The following is a 21,749-nucleotide window of genomic DNA, read 5'->3' as shown; positions in this document are numbered from 1 at the left end:
GTTCCATTCTTTTTTATTGGTGCAGAAAAGTGAGTGAAAATTGAACACGTAAATATTCAGATGAATGATAGTGCTCCCATCATTAAGGTACTTTATTTAGAGATCAGATCCAATCAAGCGCCTAGAGAACAAATAGCATCAAGCCATCAACCAGGTGCAAAAGCAAAAGCATAGTCTGGCGTCCAAACATGGAACGGGAAAACCAAGCTGAATCCGTCCCATTCACCGCACCATCCGATCCGCAGCTCAAACTCAGCAGAAGAACATGGAAGACCTGACATCCTTATGCAGCCGAGGCAGCTCCGGCAGGGGCGCAGGGGTGCCACTGGCCGACGACGCGGCCTCCGACATGTCGTCGAACCTGACGAACTGCCTGACCTGCGCCGCCGCCAGGTGCGCGTAGTACAACGGGGCAACTGCAGGAGGAAAACAGCGAGGCATAACTTGAGGAATTCAGGTTGGAGTAGAGAGTGACTGATGTGTTCTGTGACATTTATTCAAGAATGGTCAAGCGAAATACAAATAGGAGAGGGAGTGCACGAGCTCCTGCAGGTCATCAGGAGAGAAGCCGATGTCATCATGCAACACATGGTAATGTGTTGGCCTAGTTGTCCCCTGAAAATAACACAAGCACGTCTGCTGAATCGAGTCCAAACAGAGAAAAAAGAAACCATTGGAACAATCCATTGCACCAAATGGTACGGTGAAGTCTATATGATCGACAGGATGAAGCATTGTCAAAGAAAACTATATGCCACAAGGATAAGGAATTGAACAAACTTACAATCATGCCAGCATGTGCACACGTGTAGAAATCGTAGTTCCTGGGATGGCAGACTCCTGTGTCCACAACAGTACCTGCGCAGTTGAGATTTCGGCACGAGGAAATTAAGAAGACACATGGTTTGAAGAACATGATTGGAGAATCCTATTTAACTGAAAAATCGAGGTATACCAGCAGGGACATTAGTCACATTGTCGTCTCTGGGTGGTGGTTCTTCTGTGCAATAATCACAGTGACCTTGGGGAACCAGTTATCATCAAGAAACTTACAAGCCTACATCAAACCGAGAGTATACATAATTTTAAAAAGATGAGTATGCAATAGGAGCACCAAGAGTAACTAAAAGGGCCCTTTTACCTCAACGATCTGAGCCAGCTCAATGCTCAGAACCTCATTAAACTGGCACTCACCAACTCCATCCCTAAAATAGAGGATAATAAGATCCATAGAGAGAAATGACAAAAGAAAACTGGAACTTACTCACTACAGATATTTGCAAATGTTACATCCAGATGGATTTCTCACCTGAAAATTGTCACGACCCAAAATGTAAAAGCACAAGATAAAAATTTAAAACATCATCATGAGCATCATCCAAGCATAATCAAGCATCATGTGCATGTTTTGACATGAGTTACCCAATTTTTCCTGTTATTGTTGAGTGTAGCTTGTGAAGGAAGTTTAAAAATTGCTATGTGGCTGCGCCCCCAAATATTTTATTCAAATACTATATTTAAAATAATGAGTTTTAGATATTTTTACTCAATTTTTGGATGTATCTGCCGAGCCATAAAATTCTTGGAAAGTTTGAAAACTGCAGATTTGTATGATTTATTGTGGGCAATTTGTGACGTCTTTTTGAGTGTTTGTTGTTGCATTATATTCTTGCTAGTATGATCTTGCTTCAGTAAAAATTTGATGATTTTTGGAGCCTGGGAAGTATTTTTGTTAGAGTTTTGAAGTTGGCCTTCCATTTTTTCGGTTGTTCTCTTCTCTCCCGGCCCCACCCGTCAGCTCCTCTCTCTCCCGCGTGCCCGGGCCCGCGCGTCAGCCTGTGCCTCCCGCGCCTCTGCGCCTGCCCGTTGGGCGCCCGCGCGGTGGCGCACTCCGGCGGCCGCTGGCTGGGCCTGTGTGGCCGCCGCCGCTTCATTTCCCCCGCGCGCTCGCCGCTCTCTCTTCCCCTCCCCACTTCAAACCGCTCCCGTTCCCCTTTCTCTCCTCTCCAACCCTAGCCGCTTCTTCCTCTCCCGGTCCGAGCCGCTCGCTGCCGCAATCCGCCGCCGTCGCTCCACCTCCGCCCGATTCCCCGCGCACGAAGCACCTCCTCCATCCCCTCGCTCGATTCAAGCCCTCCCCGGCCTTCCCCCTTCGCCGCCCGAGCCTCCTCCACGTCCGCCTCTTCCCGCCGCCGCCGAGCTCCGTCGCGCCGTCGCTCGCCGCCTCGCTCCACCCGCCGGCGCTGCGGGTGAGTGTAGGATCAATGGACCAGTAAAGAGGCCTAGAGGGGGGGGGGGTGAATAGGCCTGCAAAAACTCAACTCCAAATTCTCGTTAGAGGAGAGTGCGGCACTGCTGTGCCGAGTGTGGCACTGCCGTGCTCAGACAGAACACAAATTACAGGATTCAAAAACTGCCGAACCAAAAGTAGATCAAGTTAATTTCTAGGCTTCCTGCAGGTGTCAGCAACACATATATGGAACTAGAACAGGGAACACGCAGTAGATAAATAGATCGGCCTCAAACCTTGAACAAGAACGAAACTAACCAATAAAGTAAATCAGCACGCAAGACAAGGATTTATCCCGTGGTTCGGCGTCGCCACAAAGGCTGGCCTAAGTCCACGTTGTTGAGGCTGCCACAAAAGGCTTGGGCTTCACCACAAAGGTCGGCCCTTCCTCGTTCTCAAGTCAAGAGGGTGAACTCTTGAGATGAGGGGTGATTTTACTAGCTGCAAGAGAGTGTTACAGACCTCCCAAGGCTGCCACACGAAGGGGCAAGCTCAAGGGCGACGCCTAGCCGGCTAGGAGCAAGCTCCAAGAGTAATAAACCCTAGATCCGCCGGCCAAACGTGAACCAAATGCTCTTTTGAGTAGGGGAATCAGTGGATCTGCTCTCCAATCGAAGTTTGCTGCACTTTCCCTCAAGATTTGGTGGTGGGATGTGGAGATCCGCTTGGGGGAAGAGGTGGGAGCAATGGAGGAGAGAGAAAAGAGCTCTGGTTCTTTCTTCTGCGAATCTGAACGTTTGGGAGCACTGTTAGGAGGTCAGTAACCGTTGGGGAATTTATACCCCTCTGATTCCAACGGTACATTAAGTGCAGCACTGCCGCACCAAGGCGCGGCACTGCCGCACCCATCAAAACAGCTCTGCTGAATGTGAAATTTTGCTGGCTGTTTTGGTTGAGTATGAGGATGTGGTTTTCAGAATTTGAGCATTTGGTTCAACAGTTGGACAGTAGTTCTTGGATCCCTCTTTATAGTACGGCTTTCCTTAAACTCAATATTCAAAATATAAAATAAATTAAGCCTTCATGAGTCAAGATAGCCATCATATCAATTTGGGGGATCCTCCAACCTGTACATCATCCTCTTTTTAAATTTCCTGCATATCATCTCGATGAATCTCATTAGTTCCCTAATTAGGTGGTCATCAACACCAAAACCCACAAAGAGCTTGATTGCACTTACAATCTCCCCCTTTTTGGTGATTGATGACAACCCAATTAAAGCTTACAAAAGTATAAACTAACACTGAGACTTTTTCGAGAAATGGATGTAGGAGCCTCCCCCTAAATATATGAGTTGGATTTGAATTCCAATTTTGACATAAAGGTCAAAGTTCATATATTTAGATGTGATTTGGGGGCTCCCCCTACATCCATGCCTGCTGTGGGATGCTGAACACTGTGTCAAAATAATAATACGTGATGCATGTGACAGTTCAGAGCATAACAGAATCTGGCTGTTGCAATGGGGTGCAGCACTGCCGCACTCATTTGCATCAGTCAGATCAACATGAAAATTTCACAGCAAGACATGTATGATAGATAATATCCCTAGCATAAATATGAAGTACACTACAGCACACAAACCGATATAGATGGAGTCAAATAGGTAGTAATATTACACAAATAGAGTTTTGATCGACTCTCAAACTCACAACCTAACATCTACTCTCATCGGTTATGACATGAAGCGCAGCTGCAGCATGGACACATCATCGAAAAAGGTTTGACCCCTCTAATTTTCTCCCCCTTTGGCATCAAGTACCAAAAAGAGAAGAGAATATAGAGGAATCACTCATCATCATCACTGGAATGCTGTCCTGAGTCACTGCTCTGCTCTGTCCCAGAAAGATCAGGCAACTCAAACTGAGGTGGGACAGGAGCAGGTGGAAATGGTGCAAGCCCAGCACGCTCTCTGGTCCTTTGGAGTGACTCTCTGAGCTCCATCCTTGTGTCATAGGCTGTCTGAGAAGCATAAGAGCAATGTCCAAAGATAGCTCTCATCCAGGCTTTGACTGTGCTACTCAGTCCTCTGCCACTGCTCCTAGAGCGAGACCTAGAGTGAGAACTCTCGGGAATGTCCTCACGACCCCTGGAGGTGCCACCAACTGTCTCTGTGGCTGCTGCATAAGACTGGGTCTTCTCAATATTATAGACGGTGTGGAAACCATCCTTAGGAAATATATAACCAGAGACCCTCTCAATCATGAACATAAGATAGGGAGCATAGGGCAGACTCCTCCTAGCATCATCCATAGCATAAGCTAGCTGCACCCAAATGAACCTACCAACATTGAATTTCTCACCATCAGGAAAACGAGCAAGCAAGTTCCTCACAAAACCACAAATATCTGAAGCTGCTCCATCCTTAGGATCAATGATGTTCCTCAGAAGGTTGTTCATGACATAATAGTAGCTTTTCAGACCACTCCTCTTGCCATCTGCCTGGCTGGGGTCTCTCCAACAATGGCTAATGTCACTGACCCTGAAAGGATTATCCTGGTGAATCCTGGAGTAAGTCCTGTGCATCTGCCCAAAACCAAGAATCTGACAGAAAGTGGTAAAGCTAACACGGTAGTGTCTACCATCAGTCATCCAGTGGATCTCATCTGAATCCCTGTTCCAAAAGTATGTGGAATGAAACTGAGCAAGGATTTCCACATTCCAATTATACCTGAAACCCATGATGTTAGTCAACTCATATTTCTCACAAGTGTTAATTGCAGCATTGAACTCGGGTTCATTTTTATCTCTCATAGCTGCCCAGTCAATATAGTGCATCTTGCAAATCTTACTCTTCTTACAGTCGAAGATGACAGAAGCATAGAAGTTGGAATGGAACCCATCCCAAAATCTATGGTCAACAACTAGACTCTTTGGATTTGTGTAAGTATTGACCTCTCTAGCATCTGCCACTTCCTTGAATTTTCTGTAATAGCTTTCAAAACGGTGATTTGCTGCATTCTTTGGAGCTGTGAGGTTAAATTCTTCTGTTCTTAAGACCATGTATCCAATGTTAGCATTTGCAAGGTGAAGAGGAGTGCCTTGATCACCTTCAGTAGGGATGGTGTACCCAATCTGCTGTTGCAAATCATCCTGGTGCATGTTCTGCCTGTTAGTTTCCCTGTCAATTGACTCTCTAGGGGCTGCACTGCTACTGGATCCTCTCCCCCTGCCTCTGCGAGCAAGCTGTTTCCTAATTGGCTTCCTCTTGCCTCTCTGATCATCACCATGCTCCATCTTTTCTTTATCAAAATCTCTGAATCACAGTCTAAAAAATTATGATATTTGCTCATGAATTTGAGAGAATAAACATGGGAAATAAAGACTTGACTTTGTAGAGAGTAAATCCAATCTATTTGGTTATCAATGATGTGGATGAAAGAGGGGTAAATTGCTGTTTGAATCAACACAGAACATTGATGTTCTGCCTTGGGCAGCACTGCCGCCCTCCCCCTTTTTCTTCCAAATCATGGAACACCAAATTGATTCAATTTAAACCATCAAAATCAATTCTAAATACCCCACTTTGCATCTAGAAACAGAAATCCGAGAGCAAAAACATCTCATTGCATAGATCAGACACAAACAGATTTGGTTAGGGTTTCACCTTGACTGCCCGCGTGGAATGGAGAGGAAAGGAGAGAAGGGGTCCGGCCAGGAACCCTAGCCCTTGGGTGCTGTCGAGCAGGAGGACACCCAGGGGCGGCGCAGCACTGCTGTGGCAGGGCGCGCGGCGGCCGTCACCCCGTGTGCGCGCGAGAGGGAGAGAGAGCGCACGGTCACGGGCGACGGGGAGAAGAGAGAGAGAGAGGAAGAGTTACTGCGGGGCCAGAGTAGATAGGAAAGAATAAAAACGGGCCCCCACAGAGAGAATAAGTCACGGGTAAATTTTTAATAGAAAACCGTAAGTGCGGCACTGCCGCACTAGGAGCGGCACTGCCGCACCTGCCCAGTGTGACCAGTTTTAGCTACCATCTAGGTGACTCTTCCTATCTTAGATATGGACCTATATTTTCCAAATTTCATGACCAGAAACAAATAATCAATACAAGCTATGGTCAGAAACTTTGGAGCTAGTTTTGCAATTAGTTTTGAAACCCAATATGATGTTTTATTTTAAAATTCTTTTCCTACACATGCTAGTTGATCACTCAAAAGGTGTGCAGGAGTTCAAACCACGTTACGAGAATCAAGTATATTTAGCTCACTGCGCAAAGCACAAAACCTTGACTCATCAAGAGGTTTAGTGAAGATATCGGCTAGTTGTTTTTCGGTGCTCACATGGCGAATTTCGATATCTCCTTTAAGTTCGTGGTCTCTCAAGAAGTGATGACGGATGTCAATGTGTTTGGTGCGAGAGTGTGCTACAGGATTGTTTGCAAGTTTGATAGCACTTTCATTGTCACACAAGAGTGGGATTTTTGAGTATTGACATCCGAAATCTTTTAAGGTTTGCTTCATCCAAAGTAGTTGAGCACAGCATGCACCGGCTGCAACATACTCGGCCTCGGCAGTGGAAAGGGCTACACAATTTTGCTTCTTAGAGCTCCAAGACACTAGGGACCGTCCAAGGAATTGACAAGTCCCCGAAGTGCTTTTTCTATCTACTTTGCAACCGGCGTAATCGGAATCCGAATACCCAAGTAGATTGAACTTAGAGCCCTTGGGATACCACAAGCCAAGGTTAGGAGTGTGCACTAAATATCTCAAGATTCTCTTAACAGCCGTTAAATGGCACTCTTTCGGGTTAGCTTGAAATCTAGCACACATGCACACACTAAGCATAATGTCGGGCCTAGATGCACAAAGATAAAGTAAAGAGCCTATCATGGAACGATATACCTTGGTCTCCACGGGTGCTCCTTCTTCATCTAGATCAAGATGTCCATTGCTTGGCATGGGAGTTTTGATAGGCTTTGCATTCACCATGTCAAACTTCTTTAACATATCTTGGGTGTACTTGGTTTGGCATATGAATGTCCCTTCCTTCATTTGCTTGACTTGAAATCCAAGGAAGAACTTGAGTTCACCCATCATAGACATCTCAAATCTCTTTGTCATGGTCCTACTAAACTCTTCAACATACACATGATTAGTACTACCAAATATTATGTCATCGACATATATTTGGCACACAAATAAATCATTACCAACTTTATGTGTAAAGAGTGTAGGATCGGCTTTGCCTATTTCAAAGCCTTGTTTGAGTAAGAAATCCTTAAGGCATTCATACCATGCTCTTGGAGCTTGCTTAAGCCCATAGAGCGCCTTATGGAGCTTGAAGACGTGGTCGGGGAACTTGGGATCTTCAAATCCTGGTGGCTGCCTCACATACACCAATTCTTGAATTGGACCATTGAGAAATGCACTTTTGACATCCATTTGGTATAACTTGAAGTCATGATGAGCAGCAAAGGCTAAAAGTATCCGGATTGCTTCAAGTCTTGCCACCGGTGCATATGTTTCGTCAAAGTCCAAGCCCTCAACTTGAGTGAAGCCTTGAGCTACCAATCTTGCCTTGTTCCTTATCACCACGCCATTCTCATCTTGCTTGTTGCGGAAGACCCACTTGGTGCCGATGATGTTGGTCTTGGGTCTTTCCACCAAGCTCCACACTTGATTTCTCTCAAAATTGTTGAGCTCTTCTTGCATTGCCAAAACCCAATCTGGATCCTTGAGAGCATCTTCAATTTTGGTTGGTTCCTTGGGTGACACAAAAGAGTAGTGTTGGCAGAAACTTGCCAAATGTGATCTTGTTGTTACCCCCTTTCGGATGCTTCCAATGATGTTGTCAATAGGGTGATCCCGTTGAATGGTTTGGCGTAGTTTAGGATGCTCAACACCTTCTTCTTCTTCTTCTTCACCTTCAGCTTCTTCTACTTCAAATATGGGATCAAGATTGACCCCCTGAATTGGTGGTGCAGGAGTCGGTGAAGCTGTTGCCGAGGTAGAGGGAGCAGCACTGCCGCTCCTAAGTGCGGCACTGCCACTCTGCTGATTTCCAGCAGGAGTGTGCTGCACTTGGTCATCGAGTACGTCAGCGGAATCTTGTGCAGCAACAGCTTGTGGATCCTCCTCGTCTGTGGCCTGAACTTCTTGTGGCCTAATATCACCGATGGCCAATTGCTTGATTGCCTCACATGGTGGATCCTCCTTTCCTACAACACTTGAATCAACTTGCTCTACTTGAGAGCCGTTAGATTCATCAAATGTCACATCTATTGTGACTTCAACTCTACCCAAGGTTTTGTTGAAGACACGATAGGCATGCTCATTTGATCCATAACCAAGAAGAATGCCTTCATCAACTTTAGGTACAAATTTAGAGGTTCGGGGCCTTTTGTTTAGAATGAAACATTTGCACCCAAACACCCTAAAGTATGATACCTTTGGTTTGTTACCGGTGAGAAGTTCATATGAAGTCTTCTTAAGTTTCTTGTGTAAGTAGAGGCGGTTGATGGCATGACAAGCGGTGTTAACGGCTTCACACCAAAAGATATCTGACACCTTGTACTCATTAAGCATTGTCCTTGCCATGTCAATGAGTGTCCTATTCTTCCTCTCTACTACACCATTTTGTTGAGGGGTGTATGGGGTTGAAAACTCATGCTTGATGCCCTCATCATCAAGAAATTCTTCAACTTGGGTATTTCTAAATTCGGTCCCATTGTCGCTTCTCACTTTCTTGATAGGGAGACCGAATTCCTTTTGTGCCCTTCTTACAAATGTCTTTACCTTGTCCTGTACCTGGCACTTATCAAAGACAAAGAATACCCAAGTGAAACGGGAATAATCATCAACAATAACTAATCCGTATTTGTTACCCCCGATGCTAAGGTAGGCAACCGGTCCAAAGAGATCCATATGAATCAACTCCAAAGGTTGAGTGGTGGTCATGATGCTTTTTGGTGGGTGAGGTACGCCTACTTGCTTTCCGGCTTGGCAAGCGCTACAAATCCTGTCTTTGTCAAAATCAACATTGGTTAGTCCAAGAATGTGGTCGTCCTTTTGTAGTTTGGCCAAGTTCCTCATCCCAACATGAGCTAGTCGGCGATGCCATAACCAACCCATGCTAGATTTTGCCACTAAACAGGTCTTAAGCGTAGGCTCACTTTTGTTGAAATCAACTAAGTAGAGCTTGTTCTTGAGGCGGCCTGTGAAGACAATAGAGGAATCCTCCCTACTAAAGACTTCCACACCCTTATCCGTAAAGAGACAATTGAAGCCTTTCTCACAAAGTTGTGAAACCGACAACAAATTGTAACTCAACGAATCAACATGTAAAACATCAGAAATTGAATGCTCAAGTGTAATAGCAACTTTACCAAGACCAATCACATCCCCCTTTGAGTTATCACCAAAAATAATATTCTCATTCGAATCTGTAGTTGGGGAATATGATGAGAACATACTCCTTTCTCCGGTCATATGATTTGTACATCCGCTGTCAAGCACCCAACTTGATCCACCGGAGGAGTATGCCTACAAAACAGATTTAGTTCCTTGATTTAGGTCCCCAAATATTTTTGGGGCCTTGCATATTAGTAACAAGAATCTTAGGAACCCAAATAGAGGTGTTAATATAAACATTTCTGTCCTTGCCAACATATTTGGCATACACCTCCCCCTTGCTGTTTTTCTTCAGCACAAAGCATGAACTCAAGCTTTGTCTATATGCATGAGCCTTCGGTTGATAAGAATATCTGTTTGGGGTGGCCCAGATGGTATTCTTCGACTTCTGGGGCTCATTCTTCACTTTGTAGACCTGCTTCTTGGGCTTATCATGAGCAAAGGAAAAGTAGGTGACCTTCCCCTTTCTTGGGGTCGTGACACTGCCGCCCTTCACAGCAGCACTGCTGCGCTTGACAGGCTGTGCTGCTCGGGTTGGCTTTTGTGTCACACACTGTGCAGGTCTATCTGTACCTATCTTCCCTTTGCTGATGAACTGAACACACTCAAAACCATTGATCACTTTGCGACCATTGGTTTTGTTACCCCTTTCATGACCAAGTCCATTTTTGATGTGAGGTAATCTCCCATCCTTGTATTTTGGCCTCTTTTGTTCATCTTTGCCACTTTTGTTCAGCATAGCATTTAGCCTAATAATCTCCTTTCTCATTGCCTCCATGTTTGCAAGGTTAGTGGAATAGATATTCAAATCAACATTATGACATTTTCCACAATCTTGACTAGTGGAGGGAGTAGAGGTGTCCTTTGCTTTAGAAGGATGTGAGGTGCTCTCCCAAAGAAGGTTATATTGCATCTCAAGGTCCTTATGCTTTTCATCTAAGACACAATACTTGTCATTGAGTGCAATATTTGCCTTCTTTGTGAGAGCATGTTCTCTTTGCTCATTAGCCAAAGCTTTGCGCAAAGAGGACACCTCACTTCTCTCTAATGCAAGAGCTTCCTTGCAAGCAATGTACATCTTTTCTTGTGCTAAGAGATCATCATCTCTAGCTGCTAGCTCAGCTTGTACACTCTCTAAGTCCTCCAAAGTTTTAATGATGAAGATTTTAGTTGAAGGGTCTAGTTTTCTAGTTATCTCATTTAGTTCCTCATCACTAGAGACATCATCTTCACTAGAGCTATCACTAAGTTCACTAGAGATATCACCAAGAGATGGTGAGGGAGGAGATGTGGCTTTCAGTTTTACCTTCTCACCTTTTGCCATAAGACAAATGTGAGAGTGGTAGTCATCATCATCGGACATGTTGTTGAAGAGCCTTGGTGTTGAGGACGTCTTTTGGATGGCTACGGTTGCAATCTTCATATCCTCTTCACTTGACTCCTTACTCGAATCCCATTCATGCCCAATGTGTGCTTCTCCCATAGGCTTCTTCTTTCTCTTATACTCTTGTTTGTGCTCATGCTTGCTTTCATGATTGTCCTTCTTGTAGTTGTTACTTTTCTTCTCATAAGGACAATTTGCTATGAAGTGCTCGGTGCTGCCACACTTGTAGCAAGTCCGTTTCTTCTTGTTTGGGAACCTTCTTTGCACAAGCTTGTACCCATTTGATTTCAGCCCTTTGTGATACTTCTTGATGAATAGTGCCATATCATCTATCTTCTTGAAATCTGCCCCATGGTCTTCTTCTTCGCTTGAGGAGGAAGTTGGATCATCATTTTGTTGCATTTCCTTCTCTTTCTTGGGCTGAGAAGTAGAAGTTTGCTTGCTGCCCTTTGCCTTGCTTGAACAGCCTTGTTTGCTTGATTTGTTGGCCTTGAGAGCTACATCTTTGATTTTCATGCCATCCAACCTTGCTTGCAGCTCACCAAGCTTTCTTCTCTCATTTGCTTCTTCTCTTTGCATATCAAATGTCAAAAGTCTTCCAAGCACATCATTGGGAGTGAAGTGCTCAAACTTCTTCTTGTCTCTAATCAAGGTGACTACGGTCTCATTTCTCGGTGAGTAAGCTTCTAACATAATCTTCACTACCTTGTGGTCATCAAGCTCATCACCACCATAGCCTCTAATCTTGCCCACCAAAATCATCAACCTATCAAACATCTCTTGTGGTCCTTCTCCATCAACAATGACAAACCGGTTGAGCTTGGCCATCAACAAATCAATCTTTGCTTTTCTCACTTTATCAACACCTTCATGTGCTAGATGCAAAGTGTCCCAAATCTGTTTTGCAACATCAACATTCATCACTCTATTGTACTCATTTCCATCCAAGGCGCTAAGAAGAATGCTTGTGGCTTGGCCGTTGAGATGGACAGCAGCTAGCTCATCCTTTGTGGGAGCTTCGGGATCCTCCGGTCCTTCAAAACCACTGCACACAATTTCCCAAAGACCGGGGTGAAGGCCAATAAGATAGGCTCTCATTAAGTGCTTCCACTTGGCAAAGTTGGTCCCATCAAAATGAGGCAACTTGCCCGCGGGTACATTAATGAAAGACTTCTTATCGCGGTTAGTGAAATAAGAAGAATAATTGAAGGATACAGCGGAGTATTTATTCTTGTTACTGCTGCTCTCATCCTTCTTCTTCTTCTCACCCTTCTTGCTGTCCTTAGAGACATGATATGATACATCATCATCACCATCATCCGAACTAGATGATAGTTCACTTGATGATGCTTCATACACCTTCTTGACCCTTTCTTCTCTTCTCTTGGCTCTTTCTTCTCTTGTGATTCTTCTAGCTTCCTTGCGGCTCAGCTTCTCTTGAAGCTTCTTTTCTTGCTCACGCTCCTCTTTTTTCTTGAGCTTTGCTTCTCTTCTTTCTTTTCTTTCTTTTCTTCTCATAGCATCGGTGGTGTTTCCTTCGGGAGCATCCTTGAGAGTGGTGTTGCTGGCTGTAGATAGTGACAACTCACTACTACTACCAACATCCTCCATGCGAACTTCTTTTCCCTTGCCACCGATCTTCCTCGAACCTCCACCGGTCTCCATACTTCACGCGGTGAAGCGTATACGAAGCAACGAGGCTCTGATACCACTTGTAGGATCAATGGACCAGTAAAGAGGCCTAGAGGGGGGGGGGTGAATAGGCCTGCAAAAACTCAACTCCAAATTCTCGTTAGAGGAGAGTGCGGCACTGCTGTGCCGAGTGTGGCACTGCCGTGCTCAGACAGAACACAAATTACAGGATTCAAAAACTGCCGAACCAAAAGTAGATCAAGTTAATTTCTAGGCTTCCTGCAGGTGTCAGCAACACATATATGGAACTAGAACAGGGAACACGCAGTAGATAAATAGATCGGCCTCAAACCTTGAACAAGAACGAAACTAACCAATAAAGTAAATCAGCACGCAAGACAAGGATTTATCCCGTGGTTCGGCGTCGCCACAAAGGCTGGCCTAAGTCCACGTTGTTGAGGCTGCCACAAAAGGCTTGGGCTTCACCACAAAGGTCGGCCCTTCCTCGTTCTCAAGTCAAGAGGGTGAACTCTTGAGATGAGGGGTGATTTTACTAGCTGCAAGAGAGTGTTACAGACCTCCCAAGGCTGCCACACGAAGGGGCAAGCTCAAGGGCGACGCCTAGCCGGCTAGGAGCAAGCTCCAAGAGTAATAAACCCTAGATCCGCCGGCCAAACGTGAACCAAATGCTCTTTTGAGTAGGGGAATCAGTGGATCTGCTCTCCAATCGAAGTTTGCTGCACTTTCCCTCAAGATTTGGTGGTGGGATGTGGAGATCCGCTTGGGGGAAGAGGTGGGAGCAATGGAGGAGAGAGAAAAGAGCTCTGGTTCTTTCTTCTGCGAATCTGAACGTTTGGGAGCACTGTTAGGAGGTCAGTAACCGTTGGGGAATTTATACCCCTCTGATTCCAACGGTACATTAAGTGCAGCACTGCCGCACCAAGGCGCGGCACTGCCGCACCCATCAAAACAGCTCTGCTGAATGTGAAATTTTGCTGGCTGTTTTGGTTGAGTATGAGGATGTGGTTTTCAGAATTTGAGCATTTGGTTCAACAGTTGGACAGTAGTTCTTGGATCCCTCTTTATAGTACGGCTTTCCTTAAACTCAATATTCAAAATATAAAATAAATTAAGCCTTCATGAGTCAAGATAGCCATCATATCAATTTGGGGGATCCTCCAACCTGTACATCATCCTCTTTTTAAATTTCCTGCATATCATCTCGATGAATCTCATTAGTTCCCTAATTAGGTGGTCATCAACACCAAAACCCACAAAGAGCTTGATTGCACTTACAGTGAGTTTCCCCGTCACGCCGCGCCCCTCGTGCGCGCGCTGCCCCGCTCCGTTCGCCCCTCGTGGCCGCGCTCCGTCGGTCGCCGCCGCGACGTCGTGCGCGCGCTCGGGCCGCTTCGTGGGCGCGTGCTAGCGCCCCTCGTGGCGGGTCAAGGCCGCGGCCGGCCTTGACTTCGCCCGGCACGGGGCTGGCAGCCTGGGCCCACTTGTCGGCGCCCGGGAGTGCCAGATCCGGGTGGCTCTAGCCTTTTGCTCCACGTTTCACCCCATTATTTCATGCTGATTCTTATAAATTGCATAGAAATTGTTGTAGATCTCCAAAAATTATAAAATTTGTTTTGTTTGACTCCTCTGTAATAGATCTACTTCGAGAAATTAATTTTATGCATGTTAGAGTCCTATACCTTGAGTTATAGTTTATTCATGCTAAACCAAGTTAATTGTTAATCTTGTCGTGTGATGCTTTAGAAATGCTATACTAAATCTTGTTAAATTTCTGATGAAATGCTTTATCTCATGGTGCAGCTTGTGTAAATGTTCCTAGGCTGTTTGATAGGGTTTTAATACATTTTTGGTTTTGCTGCCTGCAAACTTGTAAAATGAATAACTTTTGATAGAAAACTGATAAAATCCTAAAACCACTCCTATTAATTTTGTTATCATGTCCTCTGTCTCCAATAATTCTTTGAGAATTTATAGAGATGCTTTGGGTATCTTTTAAGATTTAACTTGAGTTTAGCGGCTGAAATTTATAAATAACATAAGTATTTCCACAAATATGCTCTTGATGCAATTTCAACTCTCATGATTTCCTCTTGAGATCCCCTGTGTGCAGAAATAAAACCATGATTTATTCTTGCTATATGTTGTGTGAGCAAGTTCGCCTTCGGGCTTAGATTTTGAATTATTGATCGAGCTTCGTGTATTTTGCTTGCGTGCCTCCTTGTGGTACTTCATTTCCATTTCATATCATACCAACTCTTTTCATATCATTAGCATCATCCTAATGCACATATCTCATTCATGCATTTTAGTGACCGAGACGCCGGAGCACGCACCCGTTGAGCCCACCGAGTTCGTTGAGACCGAGCCGGGAGCCGAGTGTGTTGTTGAACAAGAAGAGAACCAAGGCAAGCAGCTAAGCATGATCCCTTGACCTACTTAACTTGCTTAAATTTAGTTATTTCACTTGGGGTATCTATGCTTATGTTAAATATTTATCTATTGCATCGTTGGTCCTATTTTCATGCAATGTTCTCTCTTGATTTTGTATATCCATGCCCTTGGCACACGTAGCTAGTTGCAACCTAATTAACTAAATGCTTAGTCGTGCCTAGAGTTGGTAGATATCTTGTAGAAAAAATTGGAATATGATCACTTGTTTCACCCACTTTTTTTTTATCTTAAGCATGTTGTCCGGTGTCGGGTTGTTGGTTTGGATCGGACTTTTTGGAAGTGTGGTTTTGAGGTTCGAGCGGAAAGTAGGTCCTAGAGAAAGGAGTCTCGGAGGTTTAGTCCGCTTGAACCGATTAAGGACTGTCCATGGATGACCTTGGAAATTGAGCACTTATTGTACTACCACATATCCATTCATGGGGTGGATAAACCGATTACCCTCTAGTTCTAGTCGTTGATGCACGGTCCTAGATGCGTGGCCGTAGGGCTTTGTAGAGAGGCTTAGGGGTGTCCCCGGTGGACCTAGGTAACTCTCTGCGCAAGCTAGGCGTGATGTTCAACGGTTACAACTTGTCGGGAAAGGTTGATGCGAGTACCCCCTCACCCCACGTGATCGGTTGGGTGAGTCACATGGTCCTTGTGTCGTGTGGGTAAGGTTGTATACCCTTGCAAGGTTAATGAATCAATTCGAATTGCCGCGCTCTCGGTTATGAGCAAACTCTTTATCCTACGAAATCTTCGTAGAAGTTTTGGTCGAATGGTTGGTTGCATGTTACGTTCCCTCTTGTTGATGCTTAGGAATTGAGTTATCTAATTAACTAAAATTTGAGGTGGGTTGGGCAAGTTAATTAAAATGCTAGGAGGCTAGATGGTGGAATTAGGGAGCTCATGCTTATTTAATTTACTTAACCCTAAAGCCTTTTTGTGAGCCTTCATATGCATTTTCCTTGATCTATTTATTCGCGTAAGTCTTGCGAGTACCTTTGTACTCATGTTGCTTTATTATACTAAGTTGCAGGTGAGCCGGAAGTGGTGTTTGGCTATTTCTACCCCGCCGAACCCGGCGCGGGCGAGGAACAGGCCAATATGGTCAATGGTGTCCTTGAGCAAGATGCCATTAATATTATCTATCGTTATATTTTCCGCTGCGTATCGTACTTGGGATTATCATGATAAACATTAAGCTTTATGGTTTTTATCTCTTCTATGTTATTGTGAGCCCGAGGCTTGTATCCTTTATTGAATCTTAAATTTTAGATTTGGAACCTTCCCTTATATCATTGTTGTAATGGTTAATGGCTTAACTTTGTATTAAAATTTGCTCTTTGTGGATCAATGGTGATGTATGAGCTTGTGACGGTATGTGCATATGCGTGATCTTGGGCATATGTTGGAGCACATACCGGGACTACCGGGTTTAATATTATTTTCGGTGAAAAGTTAAGTTGGTTCTTGGAAATTTAGATGTGGGTTAACCCGTGGCGCGCCATTGGTGCGAGTACGAGTTAACTCTCATCTTCATGATAAGGACCGACGGTTTCGCTTAAAATGATATTAAATTGGGCGGTTCTCACAGCGGGTATCAGAGCCACGGTTCCATGAAGTGAACTTAAAAGTTTGCTTAAAGGGGGTTGAGAGCGAAATAAAATTGAGTACTTGCATTAATATTTATTTCTTGTAAAATTTGAACTTAAGGATTGATTGCTAACTTCCTCCCTTTGTCTCAGAGCTATTATTCTCTCTAATGCTTCACCTGTCAAATAAATATGCTTAACCTCTCATGTCTTATTGGATAGATGGCCACGATGATCATGGCGACTCGCGCTCAGGAGACGATTGGGTTCCCGGCGATCCTCAATGAGATGTTGAGGAGCTCGCACTACTTTTTCCAGCCCGAGTACGAGGTTTATGCTCGCGGCTATGGTGTTGGTTTGGTGGACTACATGGCGAGCCTCCACCTTGAGCCAAGGTGGGTGGTGGGAGCTGTGAAGTACAACTTCCGCGCCTGTGGTTTCTCTGTGCAGATGGCCATTCAAGAGGTGGCACGTGAAGCCATCGCCCGTCTTCGCTACGAGCACCGTGAGCTTTGGGAGACTCCGTTTACCTACCTTCCGGTGCGGGGACCTGAGGATCCCATTGCTCATGTTGTGTCGCCTCCGATGGGGCCGTACACCTTGGAGACGTGCATGGCGGACACCATTTCCGCCTACGAGATGGCGCACCGGAGTTTGGTATGGGAGTTGGAGGAGACAAGGAGTCATCTCGTCTGCCTCCAATACCAAGTGGAGCCTTCTCTTCGGTCGAAGAAGTTGCCAAGGAAGATCATGGATGATTGGACGCGGAACACGCCGCATGAGGAAGCGCCTCCGTCGCACCGCTTTCCGCATGTGGTGGGTACTTGGGCCGAGACGCGGGGAACATACAATCCCATTTCGATGGGGTTGCCCGTGCGTCGGTTCCACATGGTGCCCGCCACCCGCGCAAATCTTTTGGGGTTCCCGGAGCCTTTTGACCCATGATTTGCTAACGTCTAGTGAGAGGGAAAGTCGCCCATTAGTCCAAGTGCTAGTAGGAGGGACGTGGCACTTGGGGTAATGCGGTTGTAAGGCGGAATTAAGCGCTAGGACGTTAAACGCGCTCATTTTGTGTTGGTTAAACTCTATTGGATGCTTGTGAACTAAAGTCAAGTCGGTTTCATGATTATGGTCATGCCTCGATGTGTTATTAGTAGATTATTTATGCGAGTTATTTGTGTACTTTTCATGCGTGCTTCCTTAAGAGGTGATTATGAGCCCTATATTACCATGTGGAAACGATGTGAGATAACGACATATTGCACTCATATGTTGCATACATGCACGCATACGCATATAACAATTATAAAGCATGTGGGTGACCGTTTTCCGTATATCTTGCTCTCTAAATCTGCCCTAGCGACCTTGAATGGTGATGTTCAAATCTTTGGCAATCGTCACAATTATATATATTTTCTTTGATAAGTTATCGTTTGAGTTCGGATCTTGAGTCAATTCATTATCTACACCTTATCATTCCATCGTTCTCCTTAAGATTATTACTTATCTTCCTTGGTCGCTAACTTATCTTAAACTCTTGCTAGGATGAATTTGCGTTCGGGAACCGGCACGAACCGCGGGAACGGTTCGGGTGGGAATAACAACAACAATCTTCCCGAACCTCCCGTCCACCCCACTTTCGCGGATGTGCTTGCCCAACAAACTCAACTACTTGGGCAATTGGTCAATCATATTGGCAACTTGGGCAACGTTGGAATTCAAGCTCCTAGGGAGGAGCCGCAAGTGAACAAGTTTGGGGATTTCTTCCGCACCAACCCACCTATCTTCCGTGGCTCCAAGGATCCTCTTGATGCGGATTTTTGGCTTCATGTCATTGAAGAGAAGCTCAATCTCATCCAATGTGATGAGCATGATAAGGTCTTATTCGCCGCTCACCAACTCCATGATGCCCCAGGGGCTTGGTGGCGGAATTGGAAGGCTTCTCAACCCGCCAATCACCGTTTTACATGGAAAGAATTTCGGACGGCTTTTCGCTCTTTCCATATTCCCAAGGGTATCATCGACATCAAGAAGAAGGAATTCCTCAACCTCACCCAAGGCCATCGGGATGTAATGACTTATGTCAATGCCTTCAATACTCTATCTCAATATGCACCCGATGAAGTATCCTCTGATGCTAAGAAGCGGGAAAGGTTCTATGACGGCCTCTCGGAAGAGCTACAAGACAAGTTATCCACCACCAAGTTTGATGATTTCAATGACTTGGTGAACATTGCTATCCGTGCCGAGCACAAGATGAAGAGACTCGAGGCCAAACATAAGCGTCCCGCTCCTACCTTGGCGGGTGGTAGCTCATCTCGCCCACGTGTGGGGCCTCAACCTCCCCCACCTCGTGCGCCGGGTGCGCAACCGCCGCGCTCGATGTGGGTTGTACGTCATCCTCAACCACCTCAAGGACAACCCCCAAGGCCGGCCAATGCCTTTTGGAACAACCCAAGCGGCGCTACAAGGGGTCCGTGCTACAATTGTGGTGGCACGGGCCACATCTCCAAATATTGTCCTTCTCCAAGGCAAGGCGGCACCTCCAATGCACCAAGACCTAACAACCCTCCACCGCAAGCCCCACGCCAAGGAGCCAAGCCATCGCAAGCTCCTAAGCGTGGCCGTCTCAACTACACCACCGCGGAAGAGGTTCCGGATGATGCTGAAGTGCTCATGGGTACGCTTCTCATAAACTCCCATCCCGCCCTCGTTCTTTTCGATTCCGGAGCAACCCTTTCTTTCATTAACAAGAAGTTCATGATGCATAGCAAACTCCAAATGCAAACCTTACCACAACCATACCACATAGAATCACCGGGTAGGGAAATCATATCAAAACACTTTGTAGATAAAGTCCCAATCCTTATTGAGGGAGCCACCTTTCGAGCAAATCTCCTCATCCTAGATAAGCTAGGCTTAGATGTAATTCTTGGGATGAATTGGTTGGGAAAGCATGATGGGGTTATCAAATGTGGGCCAGGCACCATCGATCTCTTGCACCCCTCCGGGGATAGGGTTCTTCTCTCTCTCGCCACAAAGAAAGCTTGTCTCTATTCCTTGACGGGTACCGAAACCATAGTGTTGGAAGATATTCCCGTGGTTTGCGAGTATCCGGATGTCTTTCCGGAAGAATAACCGGGCATGCCTCCCGATTGTGAGGTGGAGTTCGTTATTGAATTAATGCCCGGGACGGCTCCCATTTCCAAGCGTCCCTACCGTATGCCTCCTAATGAGTTAAAAGAATTGAAAGAGCAACTCAAGGTCCTTTTGGATAAGGGTTTTATTCGTCCGAGCTCCTCTCCTTGGGGATGCCCGGCTCTCTTTGTAAAGAAGAAGGATGATAGTCTACGGATGTGCGTCGATTACTGTCCGTTGAATGAGGTCACCGTAAAAAATAAGTACACTCTTCCTCGAATCGATATCTTGTTTGACCAATTATCGGGAGCTTGCTATTTCTCCAAGATTGATCTAAGGTTGGGTTATCATCAAATTAAAATTTGTCAAGAAGATATTCCAAAAACGGCTTTCTCTACTAGATATGGTCTCTATGAGTACACCGTCATGTCCTTTGGCCTCACCAACGCCCCGGCGTATTTCATGTACTGGATGAATAGTATCTTCATGGAGGAACTCGATATCTTTGTGGTTATCTTTATTGATGACATTCTTATCTATTCGAAGACTCGGGGTGATCATGCTCACCATATCCATATTGTGTTACAAAAACTTCGGAAGCATCGTCTCTATGCCAAGTTTAGCAAGTGCGAGTTTTGGCTCGAGAAAGTATCCTTTCTTGGTCACATTCTCTCCAAGGATGGCGTCGCCGTCGATCCTAGCAAGGTGCAAGATGTTCTTGATTGGAAGCAACCTCGAAGCATCACCGATATCCGGAGTTTTCTTGGGCTTGCGGGATATTATCGCCGGTTCATAGAAAATTTCTCAAAAATTGCCAAGCCTATGACCGAATTGTTGAAAAATGGGGTCAAGTTCGAATGGTCTCAAGCTTGTGAAGAAGCCTTTCAAACTCTTAAAGATCGTCTTACTACCGCTCCCGTTCTAGCTCAACCAAATATTCACAAGAACTTCGATGTCTATTGTGACGCCTCTCGCGTCGGTCTTGGTTGTGTTCTTATGCAAGAAGGCCAAGTGGTGGCCTATGCCTCTCGTCAACTCAAGTGACATGAAGTAAGTTATCCCACCCATGATTTGGAGCTTGCGGCCGTGGTCCATGCTCTAAAGATTTGGCGTCACTATCTTCTTGGTAATCATTGCAATATCTACACCGATCACAAGAGACTTAAATATATCTTCACCCAATCCGATCTCAACATGAGGCAACGTCGATGGCTAGAATTAATCAAAGATTATGACCTTGAAGTTCACTATCATCCTGGCAAGGCGAATGTTGTTGCCGATGCACTAAGCCGCAAGGCCCAATGCAATTGTTTGACCATGGGACCTCCTCTTCATACTCTTTGTGATGAATTCCGGAAACTTGAAATGGGAATGGTCATGGAAGGTTATCTTGGTGCTCTTATAATCAAGTCCAATCTCTATGATCAAATTAAGGAAGCTCAAAAGAATAACAAAGGTATGGCCCGAATTTGTACACTAATGAAGGAGGGTAAAGCTCAATGTTTTTCTTGTGATGATCAAGGGGTCCTATTCTTTGGGAAACGTATTGTCGTGCCTAAGGATCACAACTTGAGGCGTTTAATTCTTGATGAAGCTCATAATTCTCAATTCTCTATTCATCCGGGTAGCACTAAAATGTTTCAAGATCTTAAGCAAAGATTTTGGTGGACTTGCATGAAGCGGGAAATCGCTCGATATGTCGCCGAGTGCGATGTTTGCCAAAGGGTTAAGGCCGTGCATCTCAAACCGGCCGATACTCTTCAACCTTTGCCTATTCCATCATGGAAGTGGGAAAATATTGGGATGGACTTTATCACCGGGTTGCCGAAGACTATTCTTGGGTATGATTCCATTTGGGTAATTGTTGACCGTTTAACCAAATCGGCTCATTTTCTTCCGGTAAGACTAC

At 45.3% G+C, this 21,749-nt stretch overlaps 1 pseudogene; it reads right to left on the bottom strand.

The window, feature by feature from the left end:
* Positions 1-9: 9 nt before the first annotated feature.
* LOC112892926 overlaps positions 10-21,749 on the bottom strand; it is a 31,105-nt pseudogene continuing 9,365 nt past the window's right edge.

This window comes from Panicum hallii, chromosome 5 (genome assembly GCF_002211085.1).
Source record: "Panicum hallii strain FIL2 chromosome 5, PHallii_v3.1, whole genome shotgun sequence".
NCBI lineage: Eukaryota > Viridiplantae > Streptophyta > Magnoliopsida > Poales > Poaceae > Panicum > Panicum hallii.
This window is presented reverse-complemented; position numbering and strand designations above follow the sequence as displayed.